This window comes from Tiliqua scincoides, chromosome 8, assembly GCF_035046505.1.
Source record: "Tiliqua scincoides isolate rTilSci1 chromosome 8, rTilSci1.hap2, whole genome shotgun sequence".
NCBI lineage: Eukaryota > Metazoa > Chordata > Lepidosauria > Squamata > Scincidae > Tiliqua > Tiliqua scincoides.
The window spans coordinates 38127669-38148176 of NC_089828.1; the positions used below are offsets into that span (position 1 = coordinate 38127669).

The window sequence follows — 20508 nt, forward strand, 5'->3', positions numbered from 1 at the left end:
CTCCTTTCTGATAATACTTCACCCAACAAAGCTGACTGGTAGTAGCACCAGATTAATGATACATTGTGTACAGAAAGAAATATTTCATCATACCCATTGTTATTAGTCTCTGGAATTCACTGCTACAAGATGTGAGTCAAAAAAGGGGGGATGTGGTCCACACAAACACACACCTTGTGAAACAAACTAAATAAGCTACTTGTTTCAGCAATAGTTTGGGTAAGCTGTTAAATTGTCCCATTCAGAATGAGAGGAGGAAGCACTACTCACTCTAATAGATTTTACAATGTTCTCATGTAACCAGATTTGATTGGCTACACGATGCCATAACATGCCACTCTGGCTACAGGATTCCTAATTGGCTGAATTGCATAGCCAGAAAGAACCAACAACATTTTTGAAATTTTGTTTTATTAAAACAGCTGAGGAAAAAAACAAAACAAAATTGAGAGAAGAGTTTTCATGTGTCAAAACAGCTTTAACTGGATGACAAACATCCCCCCCCACAAACGCACATACTGGGCCGTAGGCTCCATGCTGACCCCCAGTATCACCCCTGTGCCCCACAGCTTTCATGTGGTGGCAGCTGACTCTCTTGGCTCCCACCCAAACCAGAGGGTCCCTAAATCTGGAGTCAGCCAGCCAGAATTCAAACCACTGTGTCATACTTACAGGTAACAATCCAATTTATCACAGTGGGCTTGATTAAGAAAATAAAAACCTAAGAGCTGCCCTGCTGAATCAAGCCAAAGTTCATCTAGTCGAGCATCGTGTTTCTTACAGTGACCAACCAGGAATCCCACAAATGGGAAGTGAAGATAATTTGTGATGCAGATTTCCAGTGCAGTGCTGGTGGGAAGCTGGTTCAATTACCGGTTCTGTTCCAGGAGCATGGCAGAATTAACTCTAGTGATCTCATTATGCAGTAGTGAAGTCCATTCAAACAGCTTCCACAAGTTAATGATGCACTGCGCAAAGATGTACTTTCTTTTTGTCTGTACCAAGTCTCCTGCCTATCAGTGTCACTAGGACCCCAAGTTTAGTGTTATAGGGTGGGGGGTGGGGTGGAACTCTCTTTATCCACTTTTTGCTATCCCTTTATAAACCTCAGTCATGTCTGTCTGTCTGTCACACACACACACACACACACCACTTTTGTCATTCAGTTCCCCAGCCTCAAATTCACAAATGTGAATGATAATTTTAAAAACATAAAAGCAGAATATGATAACAAACCTAGCTATTTGCAAAGCAAAGTAAAGTTGGGAGCATCTCCTTACTCCCTGTTTTCCTGGCACTGCCATCCTCTACATTAACTTCACATCATCTCTATCAATCATGCCTCTAGATTTCTTTAGATGTAGCACCATATGCCTGGTGCTTTCTTGGGAACCTCCTTTTGATGTAACAGAAGCAACTATGAGCCCAATCTTTTGCATTCCCAATGCAGAGATGACAAACTGGCAAATGCTGCATCCATAGTGGGGGAGGAGTGGGCAGACCAGGAGGCTTCAACATGAAAAGGGGATAGTAAAATCCCCTTACCCCCGCATAATCCTTCCAACCTGCAGTGAGTCTCCTTGGACCTGCACTGGCAAGTTTGCCAACATAAGTCCAAGGAGAGAAACAGAATGGGGAAGCGGTTGCCAGAAGGGATAAGATCCATCACAGGCTGCCTACGATGGATCCTTCCCCTCCCATGGTCTCCCCATCCCTGTTACACCTCCCTCCCTGCCTTGTTCCTCCCCATCCCCGCTTCTGTTCTGCCTTCCTGCCTCCCCCGTCATCTTACCTCCTCCAGCGAGTGGCAATTCCCTCACTGGTGGGCGCAGGAAGTCCTTCCCGCTGGTGCTCATGACTGCTGACTCACATGCTGTTGGAGCGCTTTGTGCAACAGGTGCTGGCTGCTTTATGGCAGTCAGCACCGTTGGAGGAGCCTTGCCACCATTGACCGGTGGAAGAAGGATTGGGCTGTATGTTTCTGAGGGACAGCTGAGCCATGAAGGACTAATCCCTTGCGATGGGTGCCCAGACACCCACCAAAAGAATCTGTTCCTTTGATATTGTATAATTTCATTAAGGTTCAGCATGAGGCTTACTGGAGAGGCTGGGGAACTGAAACGTGGTAAGGTAGCTGGTGGGCACATAGCAACAGTTCTGGTTATAAGTCTTCCCTAGAACAAACTATGAAGAACCTCATAGATCTGCTAGTGCTGGTGGACAGCTCGGTGGTGCTAGTGGACTGCTTGAGTGTCAACCCACTGTGTGGCGGTGGTGAAGAACGCTAATTTCATGTCGAGTTCATTAGGAAAGGTATTGAGAACAAAACAGCTAATATAATTAATATAATTATAAAGCCATAGTATAAATTGATGGTAAGGCCACACCTGGAGTATTGTGTCCAATTCTGGTTGCCACGTCTCAAAAAGGGTATAGTGGAAATGGAAAAAGTGCAGAAGAGAGCAACCAAAATGATTACTGGGCTGGGGCACCTCCCTTATGAGGAAAGGCTACAGCGTTTGGGGATCTTCAGTTTAGAAAAGATGCGTCTGAGTGGGGAACATTATTGAGACATACAAAATTATGCAGGTAATGGATAAAGTGGCTAGGGGGATGTTCTTTCCTCTCTCACACAACATCAGAACCAGGGGACATCCACTAAAATTGAGTGTTTTTAGTGAGACAGCTGCCAAAGGCCTGTTCTACCTTTGGGTTGTAGCACATCAGGATGACCACTGTCTCAGTTTTCCTCCAAAATGATGATTTGCAAAAACAGAAAAATGGCACAAGTAGAAGTTTTAAACCCACCTCCCTGCATGCTGTCGCCCCACCGCACCTGGTTTATTTTTTTTATACATAAATGGGACACTTCTGATCCATTTCTAAGCTTGTCAATTAATAACAAGCTTAAAGATGCAAATAGTTGGGCCCTTAACAGGACATAGAATAACGTCAGGTTCTAATGTCTTTCAGGTTGTATACTTTAATTTGTACTTGTATTCATTTTGTATTTTAATGTTTTTATTGTTAACTGCCTTTGATCAGGGCAAAAGCCCATCTAGTCCAGTCTCCTGTATCTCACAGTTGCCTACCAGATGCCTCAGAGAGCACACCAGATAATAAGAGACCTCATCCTGGTGCCCTCCCTTGCATCTGGCATTCTGACATAGCCCATTTCTAATATCAGGAGATTGTACATGCACAACATGGCTTGTAACCCATAATGGATTTTTCCTCCAGAAACTTGTCCAATCCCCTTTTAAAGGCATCCAGGCCAGATGCCAGCAACACATCCTGTGGCAAGGAGTTCCACAGACTAATTACATGCTGGGTAAAGAAATATTTTCTTTTGTCTGTTCTAACTCTCCCAACACTCAATTTTAGTGGATGTCCCCTGGTTCTGGTGTTATGTGAGAGTGTAAAGAGCATCTCTCTATCCACTTTATCCTTCCCATGCATAATTTTGTATGTCTCAATCATGTGCCCCCTCAGGCGTCTCCTTTCTAGACTGAAGAGGCCCAGACGCCGTAGCCTTTCCTCATAAGGAAGGTGCCCCAGCCCCATAATCATCTTAGTCACTCTCTTTTGAACCTTTTCCATTTCCACTGTGTCTTTTTTGAGATGTGGCGACCGGAACTGAACACAATACTCCAGGTGTGGCCTTACCATCGATTTGTACAACGGCATTATAATATTAGCCATTTTGTTCTCAATATCTTTTCTAATGATCCCAAGCATAGAATTGGCCTTCTTTACTGCCGCCGCACATGGAGTTGATACTTTCATCGACCTGTCCACCACCACCCCAAGATCTCTCTCCTGATCTGTCACAGACAGCTCAGAACCCATCAGCCTATATGTAAAGTTCTGATTTTTTGCCCCAATGTGCATGACTTTACACTTACTGACATTGAAGCACATCTGCCATTTTGCTGCCCATTCTGCCAGTCTGGAGAGATCCTTCTGGAACTCCTCACAATCACTTCTGGTCTTCACCACTCGGAAAAGTTTGGTGTCGTCTGCAAACTTAGCCACCTCACTGCTCACCCCTGTCCCCACGTCATTTATGAAGAGGTTGAAAAGCACAGGTCCCAGGACAGATCCTTGGGGCACACCGCTTTTCACCTCTCTCCATTGTGAAAATTGCCCATTGACACCTACTCTCTGTTTCCTGGCCTTCAACCAGGTCTCAATCCATGAGAGGACCTGTCCTCTAATTCCCTGACTGTGGAGTTTTGTCAGTAGCCTTTGGTGAGGGACCGTGTCGAATGCCTTCTGAAAGTCCAGATATATAATGTCTACAGGTTTTCCCGCATCCACATGCCTGTTGACCTTTTCAAAGAATTCTATAAGGTTCGTGAGGCAAGACTTACCCTTACAGAAGCCTTGCTGATTCTCCCTCAGCAAGGCCTGTTCGTCTATGTGTTTTGAGATCCTATCTTTGATGAGGCATTGCACCTTCTTACCCAGTATAGATGTTAGGCTGACTGGCCTATAGTTTCCCGGGTCCCCCCTCTTTCCCTTTTTAAAGATAGGCTATCCTCCAATCCATTTGCTATCCTCCAATCTTCTGGCACCATGGCCATTTGAGGGACAAATTGCATATCTTAGTCAAGAGATCAGCAACTTCATTTTTCAATTCCTTAATAACTCTTGGGTGGATGTCATCAGGACCCGGTGACTTATCGATCTTTAATTTATCAATGAGGTCTGAAACATCTTCTCTTTTAACCTCTATCTGACTTAATTCCTCGGTCAGGAGGGGCCGTTGGGGCAGTGGTATCTGCCCGAGGTCTTCTGCCGTGAAGACAGATGCAAAGAACTCATTTAATTTCTCTGCCATCTCTAAGTCTCCTTTTATCTCCCCTTTCCCTCCCTCACCATCCAGAGGGCCAACCGCTTCTCTGGCGGGTTTCCTGCTTCTAACATACTTGAAGAAGCTTTTATTATTCCCCTTAATGTTGCTGGCCGTGCGTTCCTCATAGTCTCGCTTGGCCTCCCATATCACCTTCTTACATTCCTTTTGCCACAGTTTATGTTCCTTTTTATTCTCCTCATTAGGGCAAGACTTCCATTTACGGAAGGAAGCTTCCTTGCCCTTTACAGCCTCTCTAACTTGGCTCATTAGCCATGCGGGCACCCTCCTGGATTTAGTGGAACCCTTCTTTCTTTGTGGTATACACCTCTGCTGGGCCTCTATTACTGTTGTTTTAAGCAGCCTCCATGCACTCTGGACTCTTTTTACCTTTGCTTTCAACCTCCTTCTAACCAGCCTCCTCATTTGAGGGAAGTCCGCCCGACGGAAGTCAAGGGTTTTTGTGAGAGATTTGCCCGGTATTCTTCCCCCAACGTGCACGTCGAAACGGATCGCAGCATGATCACTGTTCCCCAACGACTCCGTAACATTGACATCTCTAATCAGGTCCTGTGTACTGCACAATATTAAATCCAGAGCCACCTGTCTTCTGGTGGGCTCCATGACTAGCTGCTCTAAGGCACAGTCATTTAGCACGTCAAGGAATCTGGTCTCCTTTTCGTGACCAGAACACAAATTGACCCAGTCAATATGAGGATAATTGAAGTCCCCCATGATTACAACCCTAAGCCATCTAGGAAAAAATGGCCAAGCAGAAAAGTCTCTCTCTGGGACAAGCTGCCATCTTGGAAACAGAGGCAGTTATTCTCCCTGAGACCACATGGAGACCAAGGACACCTCAACTTATGCAACATGAAGAACAGCTTCCGTCACACAAATGTGCATTCCTTTCAAAAACCAAAAAGCCACAACACCTGTCGCTATCATTCGGCATTATTATTTATTTGATTTGCATTCTGCCTTTCTCCCTGAAGGGCACCCAAAAGGCGGTTAACAATAAAAACATTAAAATACAAAATGAATACAAGTACAAATTAAAGTATACAACCTGAAAGACATTAGAACCTGACGTTATTCTATGTCCTGTTAAGGGCCCAACTATTTGCATCTTTAAGCTTGTTATTAATTGACAAGCTTAGAAATGGATCAGAAGTGTCCCATTTAAGTATAAAAAAAATAAACCAGGTGCGGTGGGGCGACAGCATGCAGGGAGGTGGGTTTAAAACTTCTACTTGTGCCATTTTTCTGTTTTTGCAAATCATCATTTTGGAGGAAAACTGAGACAGTGGTCATCCCGATGTACTACAACCCAAAGGTAGAACAGGCCACCATGGCTTTTAAAACGTATACATACACCACTCACCACAAAAATATGATACTTCTGGAGAGGGCATGTGTCTGCATACCTGCCATATGAATATGGATCCACAAATATTGATTTGGCTTGCTATCCAGCTGTTAATTTGTGGTTACCACCAAGCCTGCCCTCTTCTCACAGCCTTCTGAGGTTAGAGGTGGAGACTTCTCTCATTTGGACTGGAATATGAAGACAGTTAAACAGCAAGTGTCCCTCCAAATGCTCAGAAGGAACTCTTGCAGATTATCCTCTCATAAATAGCACTGGCAGTCGGAAATCTGGGAAGGGAATCTGTGTGATGCTGACTCTCCAAGAGGTTCCAGTTGCTCACTTAAGTGAGCTCGCAAGCAGATTTGTGGATGCCTGCATTTGAAACTGCCTTATACTAAGCAAGATCACTGGTCCTTCTGGCTCAGTACAGCCTGCACTGACTGGGGCAGTTTTTCAGGGTTTTAGACAGGAGGCTATTTCCCAGTATTACTTGGAGATGCCAGGGATCTGCATGCAAACCACGTGCTCCACCAAAGAGCCACTCTCTTTCCATTTTAGATGCAGAAGAGCAAATCCACAACTGCACACCTTGGAGGCAAAACAGCTTGTGAGGGAGGGCTGTAAATGGCACACACAGTTGGGCAGGGAAAGAGTTAAGAACCTCTTGCCATCTCCAAAAATTGTAACATATGAGAGTGGGCAGGGAGGGGAAAGTACCATTCATGGAACATGGAACAATTTCTTTGCTAGTTGATTAATTAATCTGTGGGCCGGCATACATGGGAAAATGGGGCTTGAGAAAAAGGCAGCCTGCAGGTTTCTTTGTCTTATAATTACTCCAAGGATTTTTTATCAGAGCTCAGCTCTGGCATTTGGGGGGTGAAGAGGGAAGAGGCTGGGGGGCTGTGGTGACTGACAATTCAAGGCAAGAGGTGGAAGGACTGTTTTGCTCTTCCCCTTTGATTCCCTGAGAGCCTGGCCTCTGTTGTGTTTGTCCAATTGTTCTCCTAATGAAGACCTGCAATTCCTTTTAAATGTTAATTATCAGAGAAGGCAGCAGAAACACAAGGCTGCTTGTTCCCCTCACTCTTGCAGACTCCATTTAGCAGGTTTTTCAGAGAGCAGAGAGAAAGCCACCTCAAGTTCCACTCCTCATGGTAGCAAATTGAATGCGTGCAGGCTCAGACCCTTGTAGGCTACAGGCAAGGGTTGAATGTAATTTTCAGTGCTTCTCCTCCTTACATTACAGAGAAGAAAACCCTACCTGCCTGAGGAAAGGTACTACACATAAAGAAGGGAGCTAAGCCAACCCCCCCAAAAAGATCTGTAGTCCAGTCCTTACTATGCTTGTGTGGAAATTAAGTCCACATGAGTGTGTGTTTGCTGGTTGTAAACTTAAGGCAGATCTGCAAGCACTTTACTTTAAAACACATTTTGTGAATGGGCAACCCAAAAAGCATGTACAAGGAAGGCAGGCATGAAGACATCTGGCAAGCCACTGCTGGAAACAGGATGCTAGATTGGAGGGAGTCTGAACCACAGTCTGAACCAGCAAACCTCTTCTAACGTTTGTATTTATTAAAAATTAAAAAAAAAACACCTAGACAAATTCCTGGAGGTCAAAAATGGTTACCAGCCATGACAACTAAACAGAATCTCTATGCTCAGAGGCAGTTCACCTTAATACATCGCATAATGAGAACGTGCAAAAGGGAAATGCCACCTTGTTCATGTTTTGCCTGTGGGCTTCTCATAAACCAATGTAAAGGAGAGAGGAGTCTCAGGTACAAATCATTCATGAAGCTTCTTGAGTGATGCTGGGTCAGCCACCACCTTTCAGCCTAACCTCACAGGATTGTTGGGAGGATAAAAGGGGGTGGGAGCAAGGAGAAAAGAACCATATATGAGCTCCATGGAAGAAGGATGGAATAAGAGTAACACAGCATTAATACTGTAATACAGTACAGTAATACTGTATTAAGACACCTGGCTGGCCAATATTAAACAGGTGATCTGTTTAATACTGGTTATCTCTGCCTGAATCAACAGGGCAATTCATAGATTCTTTTATAAAGAGAACTGAACAATTCATATGCTGGTGAACTTTTCCCAAAGGCATCTGTCCAGCTACTCTTGGAAACAGAATGCTAAACTGGATAGACCTTTTGGGCTGATTCGGCAAGGCTTGTGTATGTTTGTAGAACCTTTTTTGGCATAAAACAAACATTTAACAAACAGATATATATATATACAGCAACAAACAGTAAACATACAAACAGAAAACAAATTAGATAACAATAGATTAATTAAGACTGATGTTTCTTGGTTTCTAGATAACTACTACAGGAACAATATGCCCTTACAGTTTGGGGAAAGGGTAAATAGTATTTGGCATTGATGAATAACTAGCAAAAGATAAATGGCAATCTGTCTAACAAAATCCTGACATTCTGAGGCTAATAATAAACAAATATTAATATCATCCAAATTCCATAAATGCAGTGGTGAGGATACAGGTTGCTCTGCCAGAGGTCTTCATATAAAGGACAGTACAGAAGAATGTGAGGTAGGTTCTCAATAGCTCCCTTATTACATTTACACAAACAGTCTTTACTGCCATCTACAGAGCCATTAAAACAGGTTTTTAAAACATGGTAAGACCTTATACCTTGCAATAGTAAAAGCCCGACAAGCTTGGGGGTTCTCAATGAAATACAGGTACCTCAGCTTGCAGGAGTAAGTCAGCAGTAATTGAAGATAGCAAGACTCGCTTTTATGCTCAGAGACCAATAGGAAGCACCTGGTAGATGTGGTTCAGAAGCTGCCCATATGGAACACAGATCTTACACTGACCATGCCAGTGACATAGGGCCCAATCCAACTTTCCAGCTCTGGTGCAGGCACAATGCAACCCCATGGTAAGGGAGAACATGTTTCCATACCTTAAGAAGGCCCCAGTGATTGCCCCTCCATCACAGGATGCAGCTCACACGCCACTGGCACAACTGCACCAGCACTGGAAAATTGGATAGGATTGGGTCCATAGTTAGCCATCCTGGAGCCCAGGGGCAAAGTTCAAATGATGCCTCCCTCACATCACACTCAGAAACAATGTCATACCAAGCATTATTTTAAAAAAGCCGCTGCCGAGCTGCTTTAAATAAGCCGAGCCACCAATCACCTTCTTGGCCCTCTTTGACACGTGGGACATAATGCAAATACTAGCTTCAAAGCATGGGGAGTGCGCTCTGCCACTGGGTTAGGCTCACAACCCCTCCTCTCTCACCTCCTCTCAACCAGGTAGCATGGGTTCGAAAATGGGAAAAATACAAAAGGACCCATCACAGAGCTCAGAATCAGCAACATGCATTCCACAGGCTCTCCCCCTCCAGCTTTGCTGCCCTACAAGAAACCCCTTGTATGCACTGAGATGGTCCATCCCTTCTGCTGCTCACCAAGGTCGTTGGAGGAAGCACCTTTGCTCACCAGGTCATGGCCAGCTGATGTTCTGGGCACTCCTCCACTGACAGCTTTCAGGGAATCAGGACCCTGCACTCATGAAATGCCAGCAACAATCAGGCAGCAAGTGTCCAGAGACTATTTGCCACTGCAACCTCTGGAGTGGAGAAAAACAGATTTCTGCAAGAGGCAGCAGAGCAGCAAACACAGTCTCTGGCTGCTCACTGTCTCTGCCTCCCACAGGACTAGCCCCCTCCTGCTCGTCCCGTTCCAACTTGGCACCAACCCCCCAAGCCCCTGCTGTCACTGCCACCACTTTCTGCAAGCTACAGTCTTCGATGTATGCTGGCTGCTGCCATCTTGGATGTGGCGGTGTGACGCTTCCCCAAGTGGGAGCCTAAGGCAATTGACCCACCGGCCCCCCCTTAGTGATGCCTCTGGACCTGCTACACTCCCACAGAGCGAACAAGAACATAGAAGACCAAGGGAGAAATATCTGTTTGAAGGTGCCTGCTAGCAAGCACTAAATCCAGCAGGAAAATTTCAACTAGCATCACCTCATGCTACTGAGGGAAAGACACGTGCACAAGAACCCAAAAGAGAAGAAAACAACAAAAACAGGACAGCCCCCAAATGTGCATGCTGGATGACAATCATGAAACAAAGTAGGACTGTGGATAAATACAAATTTTGACCCAAACCAGAATGAATGCCAGGAGGATTAATGATGCAGGTTTGGAGCATTTTCATCCTCTCCCAGAATGACCCAGGAGCTGGAACTCTGTGGGGAGAGAAAGATTCAGCAGGGGATTTTGAATAAGAAACACACACACACAAACCAGGGCAGTTAAGGACTGTTTGACAACTTTAGAAGGCTGATGGACATCTACCACCCCAGCTGGTTTTATAAGACATGCAATATAGCAATTTTGACCAAACAGACATGTCCATCAACCAAAGAAACATATTTACTAGATTGTGGCTACATATGAACGTATATTCTTATTTTGTTTTTGAATGTTAGGTTCTGGGATTATGTGAGACCTTTCCCCTCCATTTACACGAGTGTGAAAAAAATAATGTATCGTTTGTACAGAGCTTCACAATTACAAAGTGAGTCACATCCCAAACCAAACTCAGGTGGATCGCAGCAGTGCCACAACTGCAATTTTGTTCCAAGCTTAAGTCTGCAGAATCTGAGGAGTAGCCAGAACTACAGGTCCAAGGTGATTGTCAAGCCCCAATCTTCACAGTAGATTGCTTCAGTCTCCTTCCAACTGCTTGCTCTCTCCTGCCATGCCCATTCCCTCTGCTCCCTGCCTTGTCTCATCTCACCTCTCCTTGCTCTCCCTCTCAAAACACGCTGTACAAAACAGGTTGTAATGCCATGCCACTCTCTCTCCTTCCTCTCCTTCCAGCTGTTTGGAAGGAAAATGTTCTGGATGGGAAAAGAAATGGACCCTGTGGTTGAGGTGGCTCTCAAATCTGACAAGTTGAGGTCTAATGCTGTAAGACTCGCAGCAACCCTTAAGAGAGTATTATCCCCATATTACAGGTTTGGAAGACTGAGAGGGAGTGGTTTGCCTAGACACTCCATGGTGTAGGTGATATTCAAACTGGGAACTTCCTAATTCACAGCTCAGGGCCCAATCCTATCCAATTTTCCAGTGCCGGGGCTGCTGTGCCAATGGAATATGCACTGCTTCTTGTGTTGAGGAGGCAGTCACCAAGGTCTCCTCAAGGTATGGGAACATTTGGCTGCACTGATGCTGGAAAGTTGGATAGCATTGGGACCTCAGTCTTTTAGACACAACTCTATCCAACAGTCTAGTATATTTTGTACAGAAGGGATATTATGCTAATATTTTTCCAAAAAAAATATTGAATTGTGCACATGTACAGACATACCTTGCACTTTCATCTGGTTAGGGACCATAGCATGGATGAAAGTCAAAAATGGATGAATGTCAAAGCATAGCCTGATTTAGCCTACAAATTTATTTTAGCCAGAGAAAAATGTGAATAACTAAACATAAAACATATGTAAATATTTTACGTTTTGTTATTCACATTTTTCTCTGGCTAAAATAAATTTGTAAGCTAAATGTGAAATGTAAATAAACAGAAATATAAGAAAAATAAACTTTAAAAAATTGATGAATGACATGAAAGTTGGATGAAATTGGATGAAGGAGGAAAGGATGTGGATGAAAATTTGAAATGAAGTTATAATTGAAAATGGTTGAAAGAGCAAAGCAATGAAAGTCAAAGTATGTCTGTATAGGGATTTCAGTCTATTTTTCAGTTTCCAGACCAATTTTTGTACATCAAATAATTAAACATGCAATGCACACAATCAAGACAAATTTAAGAAGTGGAAACCGACAAACACTGCGAGTGCAATGCATACTTGCAGGTTACTCTCAAAAGAACTAGGACTGGTTACACAGAGCCCAATCCTGAGCTCAGCGTACCAGCTTACTGCCGGCGCACACTGTTGCAAACGTGCTGTAATGCACGTTTGCAAGCTCTAACGCCATGTGAGCACTCATGCTAGCCCAGTGCTGGCTGGCACTGGGCTAGTGCTGGGCAGTCACCCGGCCTCTGCCGCTCAGTGGTTGCACGGACCACTACACAGCAGAGAGGAAAGGGTGGGGGGCGGTGCCGAGGAGGCATTCCAGAGAGGGGGGAGGGGGGCAGAGGGATGGGGGAGGCATGCCAGGGGGAGGGAGCAGGGAGGGAGGGAGGCGGGACCGGTGGAGCGATGCTCCACAGGATCCAGAGCCTTCACATCAGGCTCAGCGTCTGACGCAAAGGCTCTTACTTCACCACCCACCTTTTGGAAGTCCATTGTGGGGTTACTCCCTTTACCTGGGGGAAGGGGACAAAAGTCCCCTTCTCCCGAGGTGACACCCGTGGCTGCCGTGGGAGCGCAGGATGCAGTGGCAGCTGTTTTCAGTGCCGCTGCAGCCGCATGCCATGGAAGCTCAGGATTGGGCTCACAGTGCCCTTTCAGTAAGGAAAGTGGATTTCAATCCCATTACCCGTTTAAGCCTCTGGACCCGCAATGGCTCTCCTCACACCTGTGCCAGCAATTTTGCTGGTGCAAGTTCAAGGAGGGAAAGGGGGCACAGAGGGGGACAGGATCCAGCACACTCCATTGCTGTTATCTATTCCCCACCCCCCATGGGGATATTTTTTCTTTTTTTTAAATGGACCATTACATTACGTAGGTTCAATATATACTCAGGCAGAGACATAGCTAGGTCATTTGACACCCAGGGCCCATAAATTTTTGTCACCCCATATGACTTAATTAATTAATAATTATATTGCTTAATTAATTAATTCACTTTCTATACCATCCTTCCTCTAAGCAGCTCAGGGTGGTGTGCATGGTTCCTCCCCTTATTTTGTCCTCACAACAACCCTGTGAGGTAGGTGAGACAGAGACAGTAATAGTCATGACATGGAATGAATAATAATAATGGCCAGAAAAATAAATGCAGTGAATATTTCCCCACAAGCAATGGATGAAATTCTGCATCAAATGTTATATAACATGATGGTATTATTCCTAAAAGCCATGATTTCCAGAATTTTGGTCACTAGGGTGTCACCCCCCCCCCGGATGTCTCATTGACCTGTTTTGAGTTAAGGCAGTGGTTCTCACACTTTTAACACTGGGACCCACTTTTTAGAATGACAATTTGTCTAGGAACCACCAAAGTGATGTCATGGCTGGAAGTGACATCATCAAGCAAAATAAAATTATAAATAATTAAATTAAAGAAAAACAGATAAATAAGGGGAAGCCAACGCTGTTTCACCAAGTGAATTTTCTCAGTAGTCTGCCTGCAATAACACCCCCCCCCACACACACACACAGATAAAGCAGTGAGATTTTCAGCCCTCCCCAGTGCCCACCTTACCAGCTCAAGCCTCTGGTTTATTCTTGGAGGGGGGGGGGTCTGCCTTCTGGAGCATTTGTTGAGCTCCACTTTCATCAGATTGGGACCATGCAGCTAGCCTTGTATTCCTCTTTGCCTGACTTGACCAGGAGCCAAGGCACATTTGCTTACTCGTGAGTAAGTGCGACCGTGTGGCTTACTTTTGCTTTCCATAGGGCTCAATACATATGTCTGCTCGGAGGGAGGGACTTCCTTCTTGGGTGTTTTTTGGGGGCTGCTTTCATTGGATAGGAACCATTCTGGTGTCATTGGATTTCTCTCAGCCTGCCCTTTTCAACGAACTATGGCAAGTTCACCTACTCGCGAGTAAATGCGCGATATGGCTCAGTTTCATTTTCCATAGGGTTCAATGCATTTTTTGGTTTCTGGTTTTTTGGCCATAACTTTTGATGGATTGGAGATATTTCATTGGCATTGCAATGTTTTTGGCATTACATTCAGCTGGAAATTCTGCAGCCAACGGTATATAGCATGATGGAGTAACTTCTAACCTTCGCGATGTTAGGGCATTTGTGGTGTCACATCCCCGAAGGGTGGTACCTGGGGCGGACCGCCCTCGTCCCCTGCTAGCTATGCCACTGTACACAGGTTTACCACTTCAGTGAAAAGTAAGACTGGAATAGGGGAAGTGGTGGGAAAAATTCAGGAAAATGGATCTGGATATTCCACACTGGCAAACGAAGAGACCTTCCCAACATCTCACCAAGATCTAAGACAGCCTGTGAGCGGGAGTAGCGTTCCCAGCATTTTGTGGGCTTGCTGTTTTAAAAATGTAACACCTTGTTACCCACCCAAAATTGCCATGCTCTCTCTCTCTCTCTCATGCATGCACTCACCCACCCCATAATATTCAGGTCTTTTTTTTTTTTTTAAAGAGTTGAATTAAGTGCTCTTTAAAAACAACCTGATTGTATGTAACCTGAAGAGTTACATAGTGGTTAGAGTAAGACTAAAGAGACCTGCCATGAAGCTAATCTTGGGCCAGTAATGCTGTCTTAGCCCCACCTACTTCTCACATTGTTGCTGCAAAGACAACAGGGGCATTGGGGAGATAATTTTTATTATGTACCTAGCACTTTGAAGACAAAAATGGTTCTCAAACTAGTTTATACAGCAAATGAAGAAGAAGACAATTCCCTGTCCCAAAAGGACTCACAATCCTAAAGATAAACAGACATACCTGCAGAGAGCCAACTGAAAAGTTTCTTTCCAGGGACAGTCACTCTCCCTCTTCTAAATATAAGAGGTAATACTTGATCCCTCTTTGCCCAGCAGCTAACTAGGAACCCTGTGTTTGCAACATTGAGATCCCTGGCAGAAGGGCAGGATAAAATTATAACAAACAAAATCCCAACAGGTTCTCTCAGTAACAGGCAGAAAATGCAAAGAAAGCTATGAACCAAAGAAATAAACAATTCACAATTTAATTAAGCAATTAAAAAAATGTGAAAAGTAAAACTGGCCAAGTTGAGAGAGCGAAAGAGAGAGCGAGAGAGTGTGCGCAAACACCTCAAGTGTCAAATTTTTCTTTTACTAGCCCATAAAAAATAATAATAATCTCATGCCAAAGGCACAGAGAGAGCTTGGCTAGGATAAAGCACCAGAGAGGTTTTCTGGCAGCTTATCGGAACAAAAAGCCTTTGGAGGCTGAATTCATCACTAGAAGATGAAGGAGCAGGAAAAAATGAAAAGCCAAAGAAGACACAGAGGAGATATTTCCTCCGGACCAGAGAGTAAGCCCTGCTTCTGCTCACAAGCATCTTGGGCCAGAAATTTGCAAGCCCCTGGGACTGCAGCTGTACAGGGAGATATGGAGATCCATTTGAAAAGAGGCTACAGCAAGCCCTAGTGGGCCTGCAGCGACATCCTACAGGAAAGCAAAGCCTTTGAGGCTGCTTGTGATGGGGCTGCCCAAGTCTGTTCCAGGGCACTGGAGTGCAGAAGCGCACACAGGTCTTATTGGAGCATCCAGCTGGGGGAAATCTGGACCTCCCCTGCCAAGAGAAATATGTCTGTTCTTTTGAAAAAAGCAGTCCTTTGCTTGATCCCTCTCCTCCACTTCTACACTTCAGCAGAGTACAGAGTTCTTCCTCCCTGATCAACAGGAAAAGCTGGCAGTGTCTCAGATCACAGCTTTCCTGCTCATTTTTCAATGAGCGAATTAGCAGGTGAGCAACCGACTTGAACATCCCCTTATCTCGGCACAGGGCTCGCTGCAAAGGATTTGCATAATTTTAATCTTTCCCACCAATGAGCATGAAAAAAATTAGTTTTCCACTATTTTATCTTCTATTTGTGTTCAACAAAAATGGCTCTGGTGGCTTTGTGCCTTTTATTTATATGGTGGGAAAGAGAAGAAAGGGGAAAGACTAGAAGAATACCAGTTTGGGAGGTGGCACGCAAAAGCAGCCCCCTCTCTATCAGTTGTGGGACTTGCTTTTTGGAGCAAGAAGTCTAGCTGTCCATGAACTCCTACCTAAATCACCCACTCAGAACAGATTTGTTCAGAGTTGGGCTTAGTAAAGACACACACGAATGTACTCCCATCCCATACCAAACTGCTAAAAGTCACATGGTAGGGGACAAGAACATGGAAGGGAAAATTTGGATTACTAGCTGGCCAGTATATAAGTGAGAAGACAGATGTAGCAATTTAAGGTTTAGAGAGGTGTTCTGAACACACGTTCATTCCCTTCAAATAAATTCCTCCACATACCTAATAAGCACTGAAACAATTTCCATCAGTCAAGGAATATTGCACATCCTCACCCTTCCCGATACAGCCAGAGAAACCACATTCTGCCAGGTAATCAGAGAAATGAGCACAGTCTAGATCAGAGGTTCTCAAACTCATGACCCACCAGCCCACGTAACACTGCCCCCTTCCCTTTAAGGGGGGGCAGGGGAAAGCAGCGACACAATTCCCAGGATCATGCTGCTGAGGGGGAAGGGAGTGCTCTGCAGGACTCCCCATAGCTGGTAAAAAGTAAAAGTTGTGATTGTGATGAAACTGGAAGTGGGTCGTGGTTTCAACTTTCACTTTTTACAAGCTGTGGGGAACCCTGTAGAGTGCTCCATGGGGCTCCCCACACACACACACCCCGATCCAGGCAGCATGTAAGTTATGTTTAAAAATAGTCCCCCTTTCCCAGGAGCAGCGTGATTCTGGGGATCACATCACTACTTTCCCCTCTGCCCCACAAAGACTTATCTCCCAAGTAACATACAACATACAACAAACCTTCATTAGGCATATAGTTTTACAACTAATATCTCCAGACAGAGTTGCTCAAATATATCTCCCAAGTAGTTTGAGTACCAGTGATCTAGATCCTAGCTAGGCTCTACCCACAACACGTTCAGTGGTTCTGTTGATGATTCCTTCCTGACTGAAAGATGCAACTGTTTTCATAACTATGGACTCTGGCAAAGTAGACCCAGATGAGTTACCCTCAGCATCACTGTGTTAGCTTGTCAGAGATAGGAATGGCCCCAGGCAGATTCTGCTGCACTGCAAAGCCAACCCTGAAGTTGGCCAAAAGGTGGTACACCAATTCAACAAGTGTCAGGTGACACATGGGGGGGGGGGCAACAGGGTTCCAACCAGCCTTACAAAGCTGACAAACCTGGCCCAGGTTATCTGACTTTCCCAGTGATTTCCCAAGTTTTGAGCATCAAGACCAAGACAACACTCTATCCAGGACCCACCAAAGTTTACAAGACTAATGGAGATCTAGAAAAAAATAATTTTTTAAACTACTGTAATATAATATGTTTATTTAGGGAGCTGAGCTCTTTGCAGGACAATTAGCAGCTATCTTACTTTTGAATAGTCTTAGGGCTAGCGGCAATCAGCAACTGTTACCCTGCACATGCCCGATCTCGTCTGATCTTGGAAGCTAAGCAGGGTCAGGCTTGGTTAGTACCTGGATGGGAGACCGCCTGGGAATACCAGATGCTGTAGGCTTATACCATAGTCTTTCGAGACTGAAGGTTGCCAACCAGGTTGAGCCTACTTATGCACGGATTTTTTATCAGCAAATCTGACTCAAAACAGGTCACCTGGACCCACGTTGAGCCAGACTTGGCCCAACCTGAACCCTCTGAAGGTAAATGGAGCTGTGTGCCAGTCACTCCAGAAGACTTTCCGAAGCCCGCAGAGGCCACGCACATCCACCAGCAGCCTCTGGGGTTCAGAATGCCTCCTTTGGAGGGCTTAAGGGGCCAAAATCAGCAGATTTGCTGATCCACAGTTTTTCAGTATTTGTGGGAGGGTTGGTGGGGGGGGTCCAAGAACAAATCCCCTGTGGATACCAAGGCCCCACCTGTAGTTATCTGATCTTGTCATCACCCGTGCTTTCATTGGAGGCTCTGCTTAGCACCATTCAACCCACCAAAAATGGGGTTACGACCCACAGTTTGGGGATGGTTGGGCTACCCCTATTTCAGTGACCTGCGGTGAAGTTAGTGGCTAGGGAGGCACTCTCTCTCTCCTTCATACACACTCTAGCTGAAGAGAGTGGATCAGCTGAACAAGTCAAGCAAAACTCTACTCTCTTTCAATAGTCAAGCAAAGTTTCACTCATCAGCACACTCTCAATGATCTTACCTTCCACCAGCCAGTCTCTCTCAGTGTTGCCAACAAGAGAGCCACGTTCCAAAAGCTCTCTCAGAAGAAATAATTTCAAATCATCACTTGCTTCTTTCCACTAATCAGAGCTAGGGAGAGTGAAGATGACATGTCTTCCTCCTCCCTGAGGCAGCTCCATGGATGGGATTTTAAACTGGAGCCAGGGGTCTTGTCTTGTGAGGGCTCCCTGTACTTTATTTTGGCCTACACAAAGCAGGGATGTGAGGCAGCTCTGCCTGCTGCCTCCCCAGAGCTTGCTGATGCAGGTGCTCTGCTTTTTTTTATCGAAATCCAGCCGCCCTGCCTTTTTCATTGGAAGGTAGTCATGATTGCAGCTTAAAAAACTGAGGGTGCAATCCTAACCCACTTTCCAGCACTGACATAATGGCAATGCAGCTCCTAGGTAAGGAAACAAACATTCCCTTACTTTGAGGAGGCCTCCATGAGTGCCTCCCAACTGCAGGATGTAGCAGATGTCCCATTGGCACAGCTATGCCAGTGCCGGAAAGTGTGTTAGGATTTGGGCCTGGGGCAGTTTTGCTAGCTGCCTCAGAGAACTGTAATTTGTATGTGTACTGCTGAATTCACTGACTGCACTGAAAGAGAAAGAAGTGGTGCAGAAAAGCAAGGTACCTTTTTTTTTTTTTTTAATTGTTGGGTATTACTGCATGTCTCTGGCCCTATTTGCCTTTCCAGCTCATTGCACTGCTTTGCCATTTCCAGACAGCCACACTGGGCTCTGAATTGCACAGGATAAAGTCCAGAGTGGGGTCTGGCAGTTGACGAAATCCTGCCCCTTTTGGCTGAAACGTGCATGCCACTGACTCCGCAAACTTCTTCAGGGCAGCCAGGAACCCAGGAGAGGGACAATAAAGAGTTTGAGAAGGCATTCATCCCAATACATGTGGGAAGGCAAACTGCCCCTGTCAGCAGTCAAACAGAGCTGGTCTTATTTTAGCTTTGCAGAGGTTTTCGGTTCCCTTGCTCCCACTCTCTTTTGGTCTCCTCCAGCCCTTCCCAAATTCCATGCAGCTTCTGAAGCTCCCCCCACTGGCCCCATTACCAGCTAATCTACACCCTGAGGTACAATTACCTTCCCAAACATTCTCTATTTACGCTCCAGAAACCATATAATTTTCCTAGGCCAGAAACATAATTAAAAAGCAAGAGCCCAGGCTTCCTGGAATGGAGCGCCTCTCTTTCCTTCTCCCCTACCCACCTCAGCCCTGCAATCTCCATCTTTGCTAAAAATACCCTCAGTTGGCAGAATAGATGGGTCAAGTGTTCTTGTGCCAAGAATGAATGAAAAGACAGAGTAAGCAGCAAGAAAAATGGGTTTCTATCAAAGGCTGAGAAATAGGATTCAATGGGAATATGGTTGCCCTACACAGATGTTCAAGGACTTGTGCACTGCAGGAGATTAGAACCACCAGCCTGGCCTTCTCATACCTATCCCACATAGATCTGCACCTCAGTTGAAACCCAGGAGGATGAGAGCAGAGGTGCTTGGCAGAATGACCATATCACTAAGCGTTCACACCCAAGCAGTTAACTACTTGGTCACTTTTTCTTTGCCTGGACTCTCCCCAGTGTGTCTCTTAAACGTCAGAGCTTCTGCTACCCAACCCTCATCTACCTTGAAGGGTTGCCATGAGTATAAAACACCTGCTCTGAACATGTTCAACAAAGAACCTATTAAAGACTAAATCCTTACAAAAGAATAATACTCTGCATTTATATAGCACTTTATATAGCAACAACCTGAATGCAACAATCCTTACACCCATACTGTAAGATAAGCTTTACTATACCCATATTACAGATGGGGGAAGGGGACAAACCAGGCTGAAAGGGAATGGCTTACCTAAGCCAGTCTGATGTGTTCAAGGCAGATCCAAGATTCAAACTGGGGAAGTCCCTATTCATAGGTCAGTCTCTTAGCCATCATGTTATTCCAGCTCTCAAAATTATTTAATTTTGAAAGGCACAATTCCACCCAGGATTTAACCATCCACCCAGGATTTAACCATGTGCACATGCTGAAACCTTTGAGAGCCTTGAAATACCCTTGGCATGGAGCTGAAAGAGAGAGAAAAATCTTTAAAAATAAAGGATAGAAATTTTCTTGACTGAAGGAGATCACACAATTAAAATAATCAAAGCGACCGTGTAGCTTTGGAAGATGCGAAGAAGGGAAGCGGCAAGCATCACCACTGCCATCCTG

General features: G+C 45.1%; 1 protein-coding gene and 1 pseudogene across 5 annotated transcripts in view; one reads left to right on the forward strand and one right to left on the reverse strand.

Moving 5' to 3' along the window:
* Positions 1-20508, reverse strand: part of PTPRS (protein tyrosine phosphatase receptor type S) — a 442958-nt gene that overhangs the window by 262705 nt on the left and 159745 nt on the right. The window lies entirely within an intron of this gene.
* Positions 17502-17621, forward strand: LOC136659736 (5S ribosomal RNA; annotated as a pseudogene).